At 39.0% G+C, this 19,501-nt stretch overlaps 1 protein-coding gene across 4 annotated transcripts in view; it reads right to left on the bottom strand.

Moving 5' to 3' along the window:
• KLF12 (Kruppel like factor 12) overlaps positions 1-19,501 on the bottom strand; it is a 578,056-nt gene that overhangs the window by 537,387 nt on the left and 21,168 nt on the right. The window contains exon 2 of one of the 4 annotated variants that reach the window (XM_032402856.1): positions 19,276-19,376. The exons of the other annotated variants lie outside the window; for them this stretch is intronic. The gene's annotated coding sequence lies outside the window, so the exon portion shown is untranslated. The remainder of the gene's footprint in view (positions 1-19,275; positions 19,377-19,501) is intronic. 4 annotated transcript variants of the gene reach the window in all.

The raw sequence follows: 19,501 nt of genomic DNA, 5'->3' as shown, positions 1-19,501 counted from the left end.
CCTTCTTTTTAACTGTGTTTCCTTAAATAGGCACAGAAAACCCTCTCCTCATTAAGGCTTTGAGAAATATTTCAAGTAGAGAACCACTGGCATCTTCAAAAAATGTGATTGTGTTTTTTCTTGTAGGTTGGGAATCACGTTGACAGAAACACTGATATGGAAATTGTACACCTGATTACAATGGAGATGGGAAAATCCTATAGTGGAGGAGGGCAGGTGCAGAAGCCAAGCCAGGCACTTAACCTCCAGAGGCTAGGTGGTTGTGCTTTCTCTAATAGAGACACATGGGTATTTCATGTAGATTTATTGATCATGGAGTCTATAGATCTGAAATGTATGAGCAACTCACAAAGTTCCTAATAAATTTGCCTAAGAACTCCATATCTATTGATAGAGCTCACCAAAATGGAGACATAGCATTATCCCTATTTCCAGGCCTGTGATCATTTTCTGGTTTAAATATATTCCAAGGAAAAGAATATAAGTAGATCTTTCACTTGTTTTGGGATAATAGCTCTAAAAAAACACATTCCAGGCAAAGAAGAATGGCACTGTGGTTTGATGATCAGAGCGGAAGGTTGTGGTGGTCAGGTGATAAGTCGATCTTGACCCAAGTCCCATTACACCATAGATACAGTGAGACCCGTGGACACATCCTCTTCTTTCCCCTCCATTTCCTGAGTGTTTTCTGGGAGAAGATATCCTGCAACTGGCCCACTACTCACATTTGCTTCTGACTCATGAATAAGAGTTATTATGAGCGGAAAGGTCGATGGAGTCCTGGATCTCACCTTCCTCGCTAAAAGAGTAAGTGAAGAGCAATAATACATTCCTGTGGAACCCCAGAGATTAATGCTACCATCAATGACTGGAAAGATAGGGAGTGGTCATTTCTATCAGCTCCATTTAACTCCCCAATTAGGCTGAGGGGAAGACAGATGGGTCTTGGAGAATGAGAGTGGATTATCATAAGCTTAATTAGGTGATGCCTCCAAGTGCAGCTGCTGTTCCAGATGTTGTCTCCTTACTAACTCAAATCAATACAGCTCCTGGCAATCAGTCCAGGCTGTGGTGCAATCAGCTCTACCAACCAGCCCATATGACCCAGCAGATCCAATGAAGCTTAAACAGTTCGTGGCAGATCGGGGTGCTTTGTGGAACCCTAGTAGTAAATTCATGGTTAAAGCCTCTAATGCTGTTTTTGTAATAAAAGCTATGACCTCTTCGGCAAGTAACTATTCTTATTCTGAGAAACAACCCTTGAATTCTTACTGGACCTCGGTAGAGACTAAATGCCTGATCTCATGAGACGAGCTTTCCATTATGAATTGGCCATTAAATTATCCACCAGATCGTAAAGTGAGGCATACCCAGCAGCATTCCACCAAGTGGACTCTATGCAGGCATACCTCGTTTTATTATGCTTCACTTTATTGAGCTTCACACATACTACATTTTTTACAAATTGAAGGTTCAAGACTTCAGTGGTAGAAGTAACTGCAGATATGGTGGAAATAGCAAGAAAACTAGAATTAGAAGTGGAGCCTGAAGATGGGAATGAATTGCTGCAATCTGTGATAAAACTTTAAAGGATGAGGAGTTGCTTCTTATGGATGAGCAAAGAAAGTGGTTTCTTAAGATGGAATCTACACCTGGTGAAGATGCTTTGAAGATTGTTGAAATGGCAACAAAGACTTAGAATATTACATAAACTTAGTTGATAAAACAGTGGAAGGGTTTGAGGGGATTGACTCCCATTTTTAAAGAAGTTCTACTGTAGGTAAAATGCAATCAAACAGCATCACATGCTAAAGAGAAATCATTCATGAAAGAGAAAGTGTCAATCAATGAGGCAAACTTCATTGTTGTCTTGTTCTAAGAAATTGCCATAGTTACCCCAGCCTTCAGCAACCACCACCCTGATTGGTCAGCAGCCATCAAAATCAAGCAAAACCCTCCACTAGCAAAAAATTATGACTCCAAAAGCTCAGATCATGGTTAGGATTTTTTTAACAATAAGTATTTTTAGATTAAAGTATGTGCACTGTTTTTTAGACATAATGCTATTGCATACTTAATAGACTACAGTATAATGTAAACATAACTTTTACATGCACTGAGAAACAAAAAAATTAATTTGAGTTGCATTATTCTGATATTTGTTTTATTGTGGTGATCTGGAACCAGACTCACAGTATCTCTGAGGTCTGCCTGTGTACAGGAATAGACAGAAGCCAATCTTGAATGCATGAATTAAATTGCACAAGGAGGATGCTCATCCTCCCCAGGCGTCTTCCTGTTGTACTGCTGCCCTCTCTCAGCACCACAGGAATGGACACATGGAGGGGTTTCCATGACTAGTTAGTGGTTTGAGAAGATAGATAGATAGATGATAGATAGATGATAGATAGGTAGATAGATAGATAGATAGATAGATAGATAGATAGATAGATGATAGAGATAGATAAACAAACAGAGGCTTGGTTCACAGATGCTTCTTCCTGATTTCCTAGGAGCAGCATTAGATGGACTTATGCTACCTAATTGCATCACTTAAAATAGTGGTAGTATTAAAGGGAGGTGTATCTTGTTGTCTGATTTGCCTGGAACAAATCATGGATTGGGTTAAGTAAGAATACAAATCATAGCAGGTAGGAAAAATGGGTGAAGGTGGTGAAAAGGTACAAACTTCCAGTTACAAATAACTTCTGAGGATGTAATGTGCAGTGTGGTGACTATAGTTAACAATACTGTATTGCATATTTGAAAATTGCTAAGACAGTAGATCTTGAAAGTTCTTGTCACAAGAAAAAATGGTAACTATGTAAAGTGATAGATGTTAACTAATCTTGTGGCAATCATTTTGCAATATACATGTATATCAAATCATTATGTTGTACACCTTAAACCAATACAATGTAATATGTCAAGTATATCTCAATAAAACTGGAAAAAAGCATAAAAAAGAAGAGGGCTGTCAAAAAAAGAAGAAGAAGAATGCAAACCAATGAGTAGTGATTAATAGCTTGAGCAGGTAATCAGAAATTTGAAAGTAAAAAGACTATTTTGGTAGAAGAATGTGAATAAGCCACATGGGATGAACCCAGGGGTATATTTGTCCTCATGATTTTGCATAAACAAAAACTGGAGTCCCTTTCATATGATCTTACTTGCTTTATCTCTCCCTCACTCTCTCTCTCTTCTTCTATTTACATATTTAACAAGTTTACCTTTTAATTCCTGCCCATTTGCACCCGCTATTATATATAGTGCATGTTTAGTTCAGAGGCTGAACCATATCTATATGGGATGGAGACAAAACTGGAGAAGAGTGGATACCACCCAAAGGTCTGAGACAAGTCATTGGATTTGTACATAATGGGACTTTGGATGGTCTCCTTGTTATAAGAGTAGAAAAGTGTGTTTTAATTATATAAGAGATGGTATTATATTTTACAGAAGCAGATATATGGATTTTAATTAGTGAAAGAGGTAGAGCATAGGGATATTTATCATATTTTTGCTGCCCAGGGACACAAGTTCCTAAGTTAGGGGAATTCTCTACTATTTGAGGCAGTATACTTACTTTCATTTTAGAAGCCACATGGCATAAATGTTCCTATTTCTCTGTGTGTGCCTATAACCTGAATTTGGATAATGAAATGCTCACGTTAAGGAGTTCGGAATCTAGCAGAAGTGATGCAAGGGAGCTAGACACTACTAGCATGAGGGTAGTATCAGCACTGCTGGTATCTGCTGTGCATGGTTCAGGTGACCGCCATGTCGGTGCAGAGTTTCTGGGAAGTCTACAGAAGTGGCAGTTGTGTCCTAAGCCATTCCAGGGGAGAGGTCTTGATGGGATCCTGGTTCCCATTGATTTCCTGAACCTGGTTCTTCAGTGTTGTATAACATAGAATTTGGCAGATCTTTGTCCTGGGTACAAGGAGGGAACTTCTAAACCCTTGGATATTCTTGAGTGTTGGGAATGTCTTTGTCATTCACGGTGGGCTCTTCAGACCACACGTGATAGTTTATGCTAATGAAACAGGTTGGGCTCGCCATACCAGAAAAACCAACCACAAGATTAGAGCTTTGGTGCTTTGAGCTCTGTGATAGCAGCCCAGCCTCCACACAAGTGAGGAACTGGAGATGTAGTTCTATCATGTGGCCAACGATTTAAGCCATCAGGCTCATGGAATAAAACCCCAATAGAAACTCTGGATACCAGGGCACCTGGGTGGCTCAGTCGTTAAGCATCTGCCTTCAGCTCCGGTCATGATCCCAGGGTCCTCTGATCAAGCCCTGCATTGGGCTCCCTGCTCCTCGGGAAGCCTGCTTCTCCCTCTCCCACTCCCCCTGCTTGTGTTCCTTCTCTCACTGTGTCTCTCTCTATCAAATAAATAAAGTCTTCAAAAAAAAAAGAAAGAAAGAAACTCTGGATACCCAGAACTCTAGTGAACTTTCCTGATCATACATACATGCTCTGGGAGTATGAAGTGTCCTGAGGACATGGAAGCTTCATATTTGGGGTCTTCCCATCTATTCATTTGGCTGGTCCTGATTTGTATCCTTTCTAATAAAATTGTATTTGTAAGTATAATGCTTTCCTGAGTTGTATGAGTTGTTCTAGCAAATTACTAAACCTGAGGGAGCAGTGGGAACCTTTGAATTGGTGCCAACTGGTGAAAAGCGTGAGTGGTATGGCAACCCTGGAGCTTGTGACTGGTGTCTGGAGTAGCCGGAGTCTTGTGAGAGACTGTGCCCTTAACATATGAAATTTGACCTAACTCTGGTATTTAGGATCAAAACTGCATTGTATTCAACTTTCCTGTCAATTCTGTGAGCTACCTGCCTACCAATCTAGTAAATTCCTATTTTTTTAGGTTAGTTAGAGCAACTTTCTGTTGTTTGCAATCCAGCATGCTGATAAGAAGAAATAGTAATAGAGAGAAACTGTATCAAAGCTTTAGTGGAAACTGTAAGTAAGCTTCGGACGTTGATCTGAAGTCTCACATCATTCCATTTTCTTTTCCTCCCTAAGCAAATTTAGGATCAATAGACAGGAAAAAAGTAAAAAGATAGTAGGATCACTTTGTATGTTTATATCACAGAGAATAAACACTTGTGAAGCAGAAGAGCCTCTTAAGAAAAAATAATTCATGAATTGCATTTGTAGTAATTAATTTTTACTCCAAAGTCAAGTCACTTTCTCAATTATGACCACCACTTCCTGAAATATTTTTGTTTCAAATTTCATATCACACTTTTTACCAACTATATTAGTTAAGGATGTGTTAGACTGCTAACCATAGGAACCTAAAAAAACAGTGGCATAAAAAGGAGGGGTTAATTTTTCTTCTCATGTGAAAGAAGTCTGGAGATAGACAGGACAAGTATGGTATGCATCGTGTCGTCCAGGATCCAGGCTCCTTCTAACTTTCCCTTGGAATATATGCTCTCTTCCACATTATTGCAAGATGACTCCTGCCCTCATGGGCATGACAACCAGCTTCCGACCTGGAAGAAGAGTGAAGGGCAAGGAGCAAAGATCTCATGCCATGGGAGTTAGTTCCTTTAAAAGAGCTTTTCTGGAATAATCTCCAAGCAATTTCATTTACATCTTATTGGCCAGAACTATGTTCCCAGACCAGCCTTAGCTGTAAAAGAATCTAGAAATATAGCTTATATATGTATTTTTTTGTTGCATGTATTGTCAACACAAATAAAAATCAGGATCGTAAAGAAAATTAGTGTATTGTTTTCTTTAACTTCTAATTATTCTCAAACAAATTCCTATCTAATCTAGAACTTATTTTATTACCAATTTAACAGCTGATTTATAGATGGAGACTCAATTTGGTAAGTACTCATATAATGGCTAAATACCCACGTAGGCTAATGTTAAGACTTCTTTCATGTTTCTTTGGTGAAAATTCCAGCCATTGGTCACTCTTTTGGATTGTCACCGAAGAGTAAAGTTAAAAAATTTGTGATGACAGTGTAGCAGATCTTAAAAATAATTGAATGGATTCAGAACCTACAGTGTCAAACTTAAATGTTGTAAGTTGTGTGTATGATAGCTGTCACATTAAAGTATTTGAGGAGGGAAGAGGTCTATGCATAAGGGCCTGAAGATAAGATTGCAGAGATTCAGAATGAAGTTCTGGAAAGGAGGATGAGAGTCAGGTGGTAAAATGAATGCAGGATGGGACATAGGCAGAACCCTGTGGGACATTTAGACGATGTGAGAATACAGAGCTGGAAGAAACAAGAACAGATTTGTCATCCAATTGGGAGGCAGGAATTTAGAATATTTTGAAAAATTCAATCATAAATATTTAGAATGAGGCTGTGTGTCTAGAAGGGAGAGTGAGTGACTGAAGGAATATTGTCAGATTGAAGTTCAGGCAATTTGAAGAGCAAAATTTTCCTGAAGCCAAGAGAAGGGTTTGATTTGTAGACAGAAAATATCCTGAAATGCCAGGTACCTGGATTTCTGAAAAAGATAAACCAGGTTGTGGCCAAGGAATTTTATATAATAAATAATATAAAAGTGAATTTTTAAAAAGATAGCAGGGGCACCTGGGTGGCTCAGTCAGTTAAGTGTCTGCCTTTGGCTCAGGTCATGAACCCGGGGTCCTCGGATCTGGCCCTGGGTTAGGCTCCTTGCTCAGAGGGGAGTCTGCTTCTCCCTCTTCCTCTGCCCCTCCCCCTGCTTGTGCTCTCTCTCTCTCTCTCTTTCAAATGAATAGATAAAATCTTAAAAAAAAAAAGATAGTAAATGTTAAGATTCAGGGAAGAACTACATATTGCCTTAAAGTAATGAAGTAAACTGGGTCAAATGAGTCTGGGAAACCATGAATGCAGACTTCCTTTTCCTTTTGGAAGGGGTGTGCTGTACTTGCATTCTTTCAACTAGTGTTCATTTAGTTTTTTCTTTTCTGCTTGGAAATATCTAAAGATAGGAATAATCACTAGGTAGTCATTACAGAATGAATGCCTTACTTGGTGGCATATAGCTACAATGCAACTAGAGAAATGATGTCAGATTTTGTTTGTTTGAAAAATGAGAAAATGTGAAGTTTATTAAATATGAACATATGATTCTTTAAGGTGTAAATGATACAGTAATATCCCTTCTACTTTCCATATAACCAATTCATATTCTTTTCTCCTTAGGCTCTTTTTTTCTTTGGTAAATGTATCTGTACTGCCTTGAAAAATGATTAGAATTGACTTAATGTTAATCTATTCCTGTAACATAGTTTTGATATCCAGCTTTTTTCTTGAGCATGTACAGATCTTTTTTTTTTTCCATGTTTGTGAAATTTCCCCTCTGTATCAGATCTTTGCAATGGCTGTGTCCAATTCTGTTATATTATAATAGAATTGTATCTGATATTTGCTATAATCTCAGTGATTGGTGCTCAATAAAAATACTATAATAACAATAATAAACCTAAATGAGTTATGTGAACTAGAACACTTACTCCCACTGTAACTGAAAAGTGAACTTAGAATATCGTTGGCCTTTCAGAGGATTTGTAAATTAATTTCAGACTTATAGTTTTTTTAGGAAAAGTGAAGATCACCCAAAGGATTTCAAATATTACTGGGGTTATGTAATGTGTGGCAGCTGGTGGGTTGAAGACAGATACCCCACCCTAATTTTTACTAAAAAACCTATTTCATTTTGCTGATAAGGGCTCATTCTAATTATTATTTTAATGAGACAAGGTGACAGTTAACGTAATATGCATCCATACCACACAAAGCACAATGGGCTGATCAAACATTAAAGCATAATTAAAAATAGAAGACTGAGCATGAACTTCAACAACAAACCTGCTTCTTGTAGGCATGCACCAAAAATCGTCTTAATTTGACAAATATCTCTTCTGCGGTGAAGTCCTCCAGGGAATGTGATTATACCACCTCCTTTTTTTTTTTTTTAAACTCTTTCTTTCTTTTTTTTTTTTTTAAAGATTTTATTTATTTAATACAGAGAGAGCGAGAGAGGGAACACAAGCAGGGGGAGTGGGAGAGGGAGAAGCAGGCTTCCTGCTGAGCAGGGAGCCCGATGCGGGGCTCGATCCCAGGACCCTGGGATCATGACCTGAGCTGAAGGCAGACGCTTAACGACTGAGCCACCAGGCGCCCCTATACCACCTCCTTCTTGACTCAGACCAATGTTTACAAAGCTTCTTGTAAGGCAATACTTTCTTATATTTAACTTAAATCCCTATGTGGAAGCTTAAGCCCACTACTTCCTTTCCCAGCTTTAGTGAAGATGCAATACACCTGCTACTTCCACACAGTTCTTAAAAAAAAAAAAAAAAACCTAAGGCTTATTTACATATAATCAGCTCAGCCATCCCCTTTCTCTACCCCCATCAACAAGAAAAAAAGATTGCAGTGCCTCCTCTTACATTCCTTATTCCAAGGTTGCACATTACCATTTTATTATATCTTTGTAGTTAAATCTTTTTTTTTTTTTTTAAAGATTTTATTTATTTATTTGACAGAGAGAGAGATAGCGAGAGCAGGAACACAAGCAGGGGGAGTGGGAGAGGGAGAAGCAGGTTTCCTGCGGAGCAGGGAGCCTGATGTGGGGCTCGATCCCAGGACCCTGGGATCATGACCTGAGCCGAAGGCAGACGCTTAACGACTGAGCCACCCAGGCGCCCTGTAGTTAAATCTTTCCACCTGTCCCCAGTTATTTCCTTATGACCAATTTCCAGAAGTGAAATTTCTGGGTCAAAAGGTAAGCATATTTAAAAATTTTTTTAATTCATATTGCCAACTGACTCTTAAGATAGATTATATTTATTTATGCATCTGTTGGCAGTGTAGCAAATAAAATGTTTCTTTCTTCTCACTCCTGTCAATGTTGTGTATTATCCTTCTTTTTATCTTTGCCAATTTGTCGTCTCATTATTTTAATTTTTGCTTATTTTCTTATCAATGAGGCTAAAAATTATTTTCATATATGCTGGTAATTTGTTTTTATGTGTGTGTAAGAATTTTGTTTTCTATTCCTTTGCCCATTTTTATATTGGCATTTCTCTCATACGTAATAGGTTTTTCTAGGAAAGAAATTAACCTTTGTTTGCACATGTTACCTATATATTTCTCCCACTTTTTGCTTGCTATTTTATACTATTTGTCAAATTTGTAAGAAGCAGATGTTTTAAATTTTTAATGTAGCAAAATTTATAAGTCAGTAATTTGTGAGTCTTACTAAGGAGTCTGTTCACACCCATAAGATTATGTAAATATTCACCTATATTTTCTTTCTTAGAACTTTTATAATTTCAGAGAAGTAAGGGAAGGCATCATGGAGAAGGTGACATCTGAGCAAAGATCTGACCAGAGTTGAAGAGGGAGGGGCGCCTGGGTGGCTCAGTCGTTAAGCATCTGCCTTCGGCTCAGGTCATGATCCCAGGGTCCTGGGATTGAGCCCCGCATCGGGCTCCCTGCTCAGTGGGAAGCATGCTTCTCCCTCTCCCGCTCCCCTGCTTGTGTTCCCTCTCTCTCTGTGTCTCTCTCTGTCAAATAAATAAATAAAATCTTAAAAAAAAAAAAAGTTGAAGAGCGAGCCACCTGCATATTTTGGGGACAAGTGTTCCATGCAAAGAGAACCACAAATGCAAAAATCTTGTAATTGGAACTTTTGTGTATGGTTTGAGGACAAGCAAGGAGGCCAGTGTGTTTGAGGCAGAATGATTGAAGGGGAAGAAAATACGGGCCATGTAACATAGGGCTTTCAAGATCACCATAAATCCTTTACTCTCAGAGAGATGGGAAACCATTGGGGGAAGAGGGGTTAATCACAGAAGTCATGTGACCTGATCTTCATTCTAACAGGATTATTATTTTTTTTTTTTAAAGATTTTATTTATTTATTTGAGAGAGAGAATGAGACAGAGAGAGAGAGCATGAGATGGGGGAGGATCAGAGGGAGAAGCAGACTCCCTGCCGAGCAGGGAGCCTGATGCGGGACTCGATCCTGGGACTCCAGGATCATGACCTGAGCCGAAGGCAGTCGCTTAACCAACTGAGCCACCCAGGCGCCCCAGGATTATTCTTTATTCTTTCATCAGTTAATTTTTTTTTAATCAGTTAATTCAAATTATTTACTGAATCTTAATTTTTTCTACTGAGAGAAGGACAATTTGTATAAATTATTAAATTCCTATGATATGTAGAGTTAATATATAAGTGGAACTTTCATTTTGTTTGCTTTAATCACTTCACTTTTTCTTGCATAAATACAATAATACTGTTTTAATCGTTGTACCTTAAAGTATATTTAAAGTCTAATTGAGCAGATTCCTTTTTATTACTGTTTTCTCAAAATTTTCTTGCTGTTTTTGGCCTCCCTTTTTTTCTATATAATTTTTAATGTTATGATCAAGTTAATAAAATCCATTGGCTTTGGATGTCTGAATAAACTGCTTAGATTATTTTGAGCAAGAATCAAAATCTGTGCAATCCTCTTTCAGTAATTTAAGCCTCATTTAATGCCTTTTAGTCAAGTTTTGTAATTTATTGCATCCAGGTCATGTACATTTCTTGTTATTTTCTTAAGTTTGTTCTATAGTCTCAAGATACCTTGATATTTATCTCAGCCTAATTTCAGTATTATAAAAAATAACTTCTTAATTAACTATTATATGGATGACTTGTGTTTTTCTATTTCCTTTGCTGCTTGCACTTTATACTCAAAGATATCTTGGTACTGGGGAGAAAGCAAGGTCTTTGATTTTGGACTGGCCAGGATTTGAATCTTGGTTCTGCCTTGAGAAGTTTAGTCTACTTGTTGGAGTCTCAGTTTGCTCAGTGGTATGATGATAATAATCCCTCATAGGGCTAGTATGGAGAACTGAGTGAGGTCAATTTTGTAGGATATAATAGTCGTTCGGCACATTTTTATTTCTTGACTTTTCTAGTGATTTTTATTTTCTTCCTAGCCTTGCAGTCTATATTCAATCTTCACAGGCAGATATGACGCAATATGAAAAGTAGATAACTTTTTTTTTAAAGGTTTATTTGAGAGGAAGTGGGGGCATGAGCAGGGGATGGAGGGGTAGGGGGAGAGGGAGAAGCAGACCCCGCTGAGCAGGGAGCCCTACGAGTGGCTCGGATATACTGACCAGGAGATCATGACCTGAGCCGAAACCGAGAGTCCCACGCTCAACCGAGTGAACCAGTCAGGCACCCCTGAAAAGTAGATGACGTGTCTATCTGGTGCCCTAAGTACCGGCTCTCCAGCACCTCCACACTTCATTTTTTTCTCTACTTTCTCAGTCTTATATGAAGTGGTTCTCTTTAAATCATATAAAAAGTTAATAAATAATATCCTAAGAAATTATCTTCTGTGACAGAAGACAACTTCTAAAAAGAGGCATTCCAATGGTCTCTATCGTGTCACTTTACTGAAATAACTTTCTATTACTAACAACTGGGAGAACAAGTGGGGACATTTCCTTGACAGATTTTACCACCAAGAAATAACAACCTTGCCTTTGTCATTTTATCTGAAGTAGCACCCATATCAGGAAGACATAAGACCCAACCATTTGAATGAATAAAACAAGGGTTATAACAGAGTTAGGGAATTTGAGGTATCAGCTAGTTATATACAGAGTAGATGACTATCCATTTTATTTAACCCAGTTGGTTTCACAGAGTGAAACCCATCTTCTGAGCTATTCCACTTAGTTCTCTCCCGGCTGGCTTCTCCACAGTTGAGCGTAGTCTTTTCTTCTCACGGTTTCACCTTTAAATCCTACTATCAGGGTGAGCTAATTCTCTTTTACTTGCAAAGCTGATAATTGGAGAAGCAAAGTTCTTTTATATCTGGAAAATAAATCTGCTCTATAAACTTCAGGTAGATGCTGCCCTCCTCATTAGATTCGACCCCTGATTTGGCAGCATCCCATGGATGATGCATACAGCCATGCCCTTGATTGGCCTCTGGTGTGTTTCCCAGTCTGCTCTCCTTGAATAGGCTATATCCTTTCTGTCTCAGGACCTGCCAGCGACCCGATGGGCTCAGCCTCTCCAATCTCATTGCAGTTCTTCTCTTGCTTTCTGTTCTCTTTTACTATAAAATGATTATACATACTTCATATCGCCATCTAGAGTATGGTCATTTCTTTCATTTCTGGAGGCTAACTACATCTTTTCATCTCTACAGTATTTTCCCTGCTATTACACTTTTCTCCAGTTCTGTTGGTCTAAATATGAACCTGGTGGAATGATACAAATCTGACTTGGCCTATGTCATATATGATCATGTCTATGAGGGCTTCTTGATCTATCCAAAAGGATGTGGTTCCTCTGTCATTCACATTCTTGTAATTCCCTTTACTTCTTCCCAGGTAGTTGTGGTATTCTCCCTTGTATTATCTGGCAAGTGCTTAGTGCTAACTATGTATCAGTTATGACACTAGGTACTGAGGATACAAAAATGAACAAGACAAGACAAGTGTCATCAGGGATACCAAAGTGGGCAGAGAGGCATGTAAAATATTATATTGCAACAAAAATATTATATTGAAACAAACATAGCTCAGGGGATGTAATTATAAAGCATTTGTGATTGTTTCCAGGAGTCCCTTAAGATGAGCTCTATAAGGGTAGCCCCTCCTCTTCTCCCAGATGAAAATCAGGCAGGGACTATGACTTAGGATTCAGTCTTAAGGCACAAAACCTACTCTTAATTTAGTAATTAGAATGTCCTGTCCTAAGGAATGTCACAACCAACCCTCTACCACCTCTTATTAATGGGATTTCTTTCCCCTTCTGGGTCTGGTGGGGGAGGAAGGTAGGAGGAGAGATAGGTCGGGACAAGGTATTCCTTCCATTTCTTTATTACTGTTGTGGGCCATGTAGTGCTGTTCTTCAGTCCTCGTGAAAACTTAATACTGGCACTTTCTCTCACAAGTGCTCTCGTGGGTTCTTTGGAGCCTCCACTCCTCCAATTTCCCAATTTTCCCAGCATTCCTTCCCTTGCCTCAACCAACAGCTGAGGACTTGTGTGTTTAGTTGGGCTGGTCATGTCCTATTCCCTCAGCTCTAGGAATCCTATGGTACTGCCAGTTTCTCTCTGTCCTTACTTTGGGTAACTCTCTTTTCTTTTCTTTTTTTTTTTTTTTAAAGATTATTTATTTATTTGCCAGAGAGAGACACAGCGAGAGAGGGAACACAAGCAGGGGGAGTGGGAGAGGGAGAAGCAGGCTTCCCATGGAGCAGGGAGCCCGATGTGGGGCTCGATCCCAGGACCCTGGGACCATGACCTGAGCCGAAGGCAGATGCTTAATGACTGAGCCACCCAGGCGCCCCACTTTGGGTAACTTTCTAAGCCAGGACCTAAGATGATCCTAGATAATTGCTCTTTCACTCATTTGGCCACATCTGTTCCAAGGGAAGCTTTCATTGATTCATTGCCTACTTCCTCTCCTCCATCCTCCTATAACCCCATCACCCCAGTAAATATTGGGTCTACATACTGATCTCAATTCAGCAGCAACTACTTCATTCTTCCACAAAGAACCTGCCAACCCACCTCTAACACTTTAGGTTTCCAAGCAAGAATTAGGTGCTGGTCCACTGTATCCCCCAGTAGTGTAGGACATATATTGAATCCTTCTACTTGTGCCTTTAAAACTCTATCTTTTGACTTGAGATTGAGAGTGAGCACCACACCCTCCCCCTATAGTTCTCTCCCAAAATCTTCCTCAATATCCACTCTCACTTTTCTTAGCTCTTCCCAATTTTTAAAGGGATGCTGTCATCTTAAGGGCCACAAAATTTATTTTCTGCCATTCTAATTTTTCAAACCTTACTTTGAACTATAGCATCTGTAATTTTCATGCTTCAGCTAAAACACCGATAGAGAATCTCATTTTAATACACAATTATGTAATTATTATTAAGGAGGAACACTTATTCCCTGGCTTTTCTTATTTCCATGGTAGGGAGATGACTTAGCTGCTTTCTCCAGGAAGGGGCAGTACATCCTTTCCTGCTGCTACCTAAGGATAGGTATCAACACTGGTTGATGAAATTGGAGACAGCCCATATCCTTTTCATTCTGGACATATTTGTCCTTAACATTCCCTGGGGAAGAGTCTCTTCTGTCACAGCACTGGGATTTTAAACCATAATGGGGGGTAGGAAGTCCCACTCTGCTCTCTAATTTAGTTGATACTGGACAGCTGTATCTAGAGGGAATACATTTGGCTTTTTAAATTTTATTTATTTATTTATTTGTGTGTGTGTGTGTGTGTGTGTGTGTGTGTGTTTAGGCTCTTGGCTAGAAATTCTGGGTGGAATATATGCTAACTAACATCCTAAAACTAACTCTTCACATTGGTTAAGTGTGGCCTAATTTTTGATGGGTAAGAAAAATATTTTTTTCTGTGCAATAATTCAGTATTTCTCACAACAGTTTGAAATAAGTGGACATTTTATTGACATTTTCTTTAGACATAGGTGCTTTTTGAGGAAAATAATCAAAATGTTGAACAAGCAAAGAGATGAGAAATCAGGTCTGTAACCAATGAACAAAAGGGTGGATGACATTAGAGTCTGAGAGTTTAGCTGGAATGAAAACATGTAGCATAGGAAAATACATTGGGGGCTGTTATATAGTGGGCTCAATAGAGTAAAAGCACAGAGTACATAATGGGCTTTGTGAAGTATTGTCAAGCTACTTTGGTCTGAGATTTTAATAACCGTTAAATCCCATGTTAAGAAGCTTGGACTTATTCTCACGGGCAAAGAAAATGTAAGGCTGGGCAAATATATGAGAAAAGATGAGGGTCTCCAAAAACTGAATGATGTACTAGGATATTATTTTAAGCCCAGAACACAGAATGTTGTTGAATGCCATTGGTGTGGATGGATTTTAATAGTAATGTTTCTTACTACCATCCAAGGTGGGACACCCCACTGTGGATTGAAAGTGGGCACATAAATCTTCTTTTTAAAATGTATCCTGCATGGTTGGTAAGAATATTAGCAATTGTTACCATTTATTAAATACTTACTGTGTGTCATATAAATAATTACCAATCCTCACAACATGGTAATTTATTCTCATGTTTCCTTTATAGATGAGGAGGCAGGTGCTCAGAACAGTTAAGAAAATTGTCCAAGTTTCCAAAACCATGACTGAAGCCTGGTATGGTCTAATGTCCTTTCTGGGTGGAGACTCTGATGCCCAACTTCGTCCCTGCTACCCCCCAGTATTGAAGTCTCTGAAACAAGTGGAAACAGGCTTACTAACTTAAATCTGTTCCTCAGATTGCTGATAAAAGCTGTGGTCCGAGAAGTGAGCTTGCATTGTTACCTGATTGACTCTTAAGTACTATAAACATACACCCTGGAAGTTTATGGGTCTGGACATAGATTGCATCCCATTGCAGTGAAAGCTGCCACTACGGGTGTGGTGGGAAAGGCTAATGAGAGACATGATGCGGAAGCAGATCTGGGGATCAAAACATGATCTCGGGCCACATTCTCTAGTTTTCTGCAAGTTGATGATAGAAAGTGCCCTAGTTGGGGCACCTGGGTGCCTCAGTCAGTTAAGCGTCTGCCTTTGGCTCTGGTCATGATCCCAGGGTCCTGGGATGGAGCCCCACATCGGGCTCTCTGCTCAGCGGGGAAGCCTGCTTCTCCCTCTCCCTCTGCCGGCTGCTCCCGCTGCTTGTGTTCCCTCTCTCTCTCTGTCTCTGTCAAATAAACAAATAAAATCTTAAAAAAAAAAGAAAGTGCCCTAGTGGCTGGTTGAAGGGTGAGACCTAACAGCGGGAAGTGCCTTTGGTTTGCAACCAGTTGTGAGAAGAATAGGAAACACACTCCTCTCCACTCTTCCCCAGCAGACTTTTGAAAACAGAACCAACTGTGCATAGAAACCATGCTAACATTTTCTGGCCCAATACTGTACCATAAAAAACTGAGAAAATAGGAAAAACAAATTCAACTGCATATCAACCCCCCCCCCCAACTGCATATCATATGCATATCATAAGTCTCATACTTTCTCTCAGGACTAACTGACAGTGAGGTAAAATCTATCTGTAACCCATTAATAACTGGTCATTATGCTTCTCCTAAATTTCTACTTCCCGCATTCTTGTATGTCCATACTTTGCTGTATTTTATTTTTCTGCCCACGTTTTTCTTTTCTTTTAACCTTTCCCATTTTAGGAATGATTTTTTAAAATATTCTCTATTTTTCAAAAAGTCTCATCTCGAGAAGCCTGCATGGTTTCTCACACTTCATGAGTTGTCCTGGTAGAAATGTTAATTGCTGGGAATGCTATTTGCCCTCCATTCTGGGATGCTGAAGTCATTTTGCAGTGGCTGTCATCAGAGGAAAAGGTAAAAAGTTATGCTGGTCCCTCTTTCCCTCAAAACCTGAGACAATAAGGATTAAGACACATGGAATGTTGAAGTATTTTGGCATGACATGTAGAGATGAAAGGCATTTAGAAATTAGATATGAATATAGTTATTAGTCAAAGAAAATCAGATCTTATCTTAGATAAAGAGGAATAAAGTAAGTGCTAGGTTATATATTTTGTTGTAAAATAGATTAAATGGCCTTTAACTGTATACAAACTATAAATACATTAACAAAATTAGCTAGAATCTAATTTTAGGAGATGAGTGTTTTCTTCTGTCAAGGTAATGGAATAAGGCTATAAGATGAATAGTGTCAAAATATGTACAAACTCAATGGCTCGCATAAATCAATTTTTGATCTATGTGCTTGGTTATAAGGCATTCTCCATTTCAGAAGATTGTTGCAATCTTCTTGGTGGGTATAGAAAATATTTTTCCCGTACAATAATTCAATATATCTCATAAAAGTTTGAAATAAATGGAAACTTTGTTCACATTTTCTTCAGGCAGATCTAAAATTTTTCCTACCAAACGTTTCTAGCTTCTGCAACTGAGAGATGTCCTTGGAAATTCTTGTCAGCAAGGGCCCCTTTCTGCCTTCACAATGTCCTTTCCGTGCACGTACTACCAGAAGCACAGCCCAGCCACTGAACACCTGGGACCATCTCAAAGTTCAGGCCAGTCAACCTTAGTAAGGTCAGTCAATTACTGGAGGAGGTTGGCGGAAGGTGGGGGTGGTACCTGCCATTTGACCACAGTCCTGGCAAGCATGACTCTAATGCCAACAAGCTCAATGCTCCTCTGTGGGGCAGCTTCATAATTAAATGTTAAAATAAAAGTGCTTTTCTAGGAAGGAGCACACTCTCCTTCCCAAATCCTAATTTCATATTCATTTTCAGAGCTCATAGCTTAGCAGAAAATTAAGCCTTAAGATTCTGCACCCTTAAGCAGGTAGTATGTGATTAAGATGCTGCCTTGGTGGCGAGTCTTTTAAATCCAGTGCTCTTCTTTGCCACATGTATGGTTTATAAGTCTGGGCAATTGGCTGTCTGTATTCCTTCCATGTTATTACCATACATTATCATTTGCATGCTCATGAATTCACCCTGCAAGGATAGGAACCGAGGGAATGAAGTATGCTGATGGTCTGAGGTTCTCTAGGGCTACAGGGTGATGATGTTAAGATCCTTACACACCAACCTGGCTTCAGTGTGATGGAGCTGTCTCTCCTGAGAGGTAGTGTGATGAAAATTCAAATCTATGGATGACTGCCCAGTGGCATGTGCAGAAAAGGAAATATGGGAATGATAACTTCAAGGTGGGGGAGAAGTGAACCAAAGAATAGAAATGAACCAAAAAGCCAAGAATGAATAGAAAGAGTAATGACAAGGGATGATTCTCAGAAACTGGAGACCTTCATTATGGTTTCAGTTCTGTTCCTGAATGCTGTGTGACTTAGGACAAGGCGCTTAACTTCTCTGGGTGCCAGTTTCTCTCCTGAGCATGTTTTGACAATATGATTCATATGGTATTTTATAATCCTAACATCCTACTATTCTATTATTTCTACCACTCATTTTTATTTTAAGATGGTCATAGATTTTATTATAGCAAACACAAACGAGTCTTGATTTTTGATGACATATGATAATGACTTAGCAAGAATATTAGTTTAAAAGTGGACAAACAAAAAGACTTACAATTCACAAAGTTCCTCTACCTTGAAAATGAACAATGTGCACATCAGTTCCCAACCTACCCAGTTGGAGATATCAGAGGAAACATACACTATAATCTACACAGAAAAATCTGTTCTGTGTAAATCAGCTAAACTGGTTAGAAAGTGTCTTCCAAAAATTCAAGACTATGTTGTTTCAATACTTACTATCTTCTTTCAATGGTTACTTCATGAATATTCTAATGTAAACCAGATGCTTTCCTTTGATTAATAAAACTACTAGGAAGACATTATTGGCATAATCCAAAACTTCTACGAAAGCCTCATTGCTATTACCCACTGAGCCGTAATTTGGAAAAGAGCAAAACAAGTAAAAATGCATATCAACCCAATGGAATAACCCAAGAGTTTTGCATTAATCAATCATGAAAAATCAATTCATCCAGATGAGGCGTAAACTAAAGATTCATACTATGTTTCCATGCAGACAGTCCTTCACAGGTATTTTGAGTTTTTACTAATTAATAAGAGAGCATATGTCAATGGTAGACTGAACATTAGGCTAAAAGTAGAGGAATCTGGATTTTATTTTGGATTCTCCTGTTTTTTTTACTCCATGACTCTACTCTCAAACTTTGTGCCTCTGTTTCCTCAACTGTTAAAATAGGGATAATAATATTCACCTGACCAACGTGAGATTAAATTATGGACTTTAAAAGCACTAAAGCCCATGCATTTCTAGAAGAAAATACATGATTATTGCTATTTTACTGAGACTGAAGCTTTTGCTAAAAGTATCATCTATAAGTGTGTATAAAAGTCCTGTAAGTTTCTCAGAGCCCTTCAAAATTTCCAGGTGCGCCTATGATCTTGTAGTGGATGGACTCACCCTTCATGCCCTCATGCCTTCCAGCTGACCTATGCCTTTTAGTCCCACAGTGAGGCTGAATACAAGGTACAAAACCTGGGGCTGGCAAATCCTTAAAACAGACACAAAATGTCTCAGAAGCAGAAGTGAGAGTGTTGTTATTCCGAATGTTGAATAAGAGCCCTTTCTCACAGAACGAATGTAAAGTAGTTGATGATTCTTGTAGAACACAGGACTCTCCCAGAGGGTGAGTAAACTGGCCCACTCTGCTAAGGTGATCCTTTTGTTAGAGTGAGAACTTCATCCTCACCTGAAAGGCAAACGATACCACAGTCTTCCTTCTCCATTATGGAACAGGAGTGTCAGAGGCTTCTTCTGGCTGTGATCAAGTTGCTGCTAATTCATCTCCCCCTGACAAAGAGAGAGAGTGGTCCTATGGCTACAAGCCTGGTAAGTGATGGCAGCTTTGGAGGTCAGGGGAGTTCCTTTGAATGGGAATATCACTGAAGGGAGTATGTGTGAAGAGTCTGCCCTGC

The sequence above is a fragment of the Phoca vitulina genome, unplaced genomic scaffold (genome assembly GCF_004348235.1).
Source record: "Phoca vitulina isolate PV1807 unplaced genomic scaffold, GSC_HSeal_1.0 scaffold5, whole genome shotgun sequence".
Lineage (NCBI taxonomy): Eukaryota > Metazoa > Chordata > Mammalia > Carnivora > Phocidae > Phoca > Phoca vitulina.
Note: the sequence above shows the minus strand (reverse complement) of the source record. Positions and strands in the feature narration are given on the sequence as shown.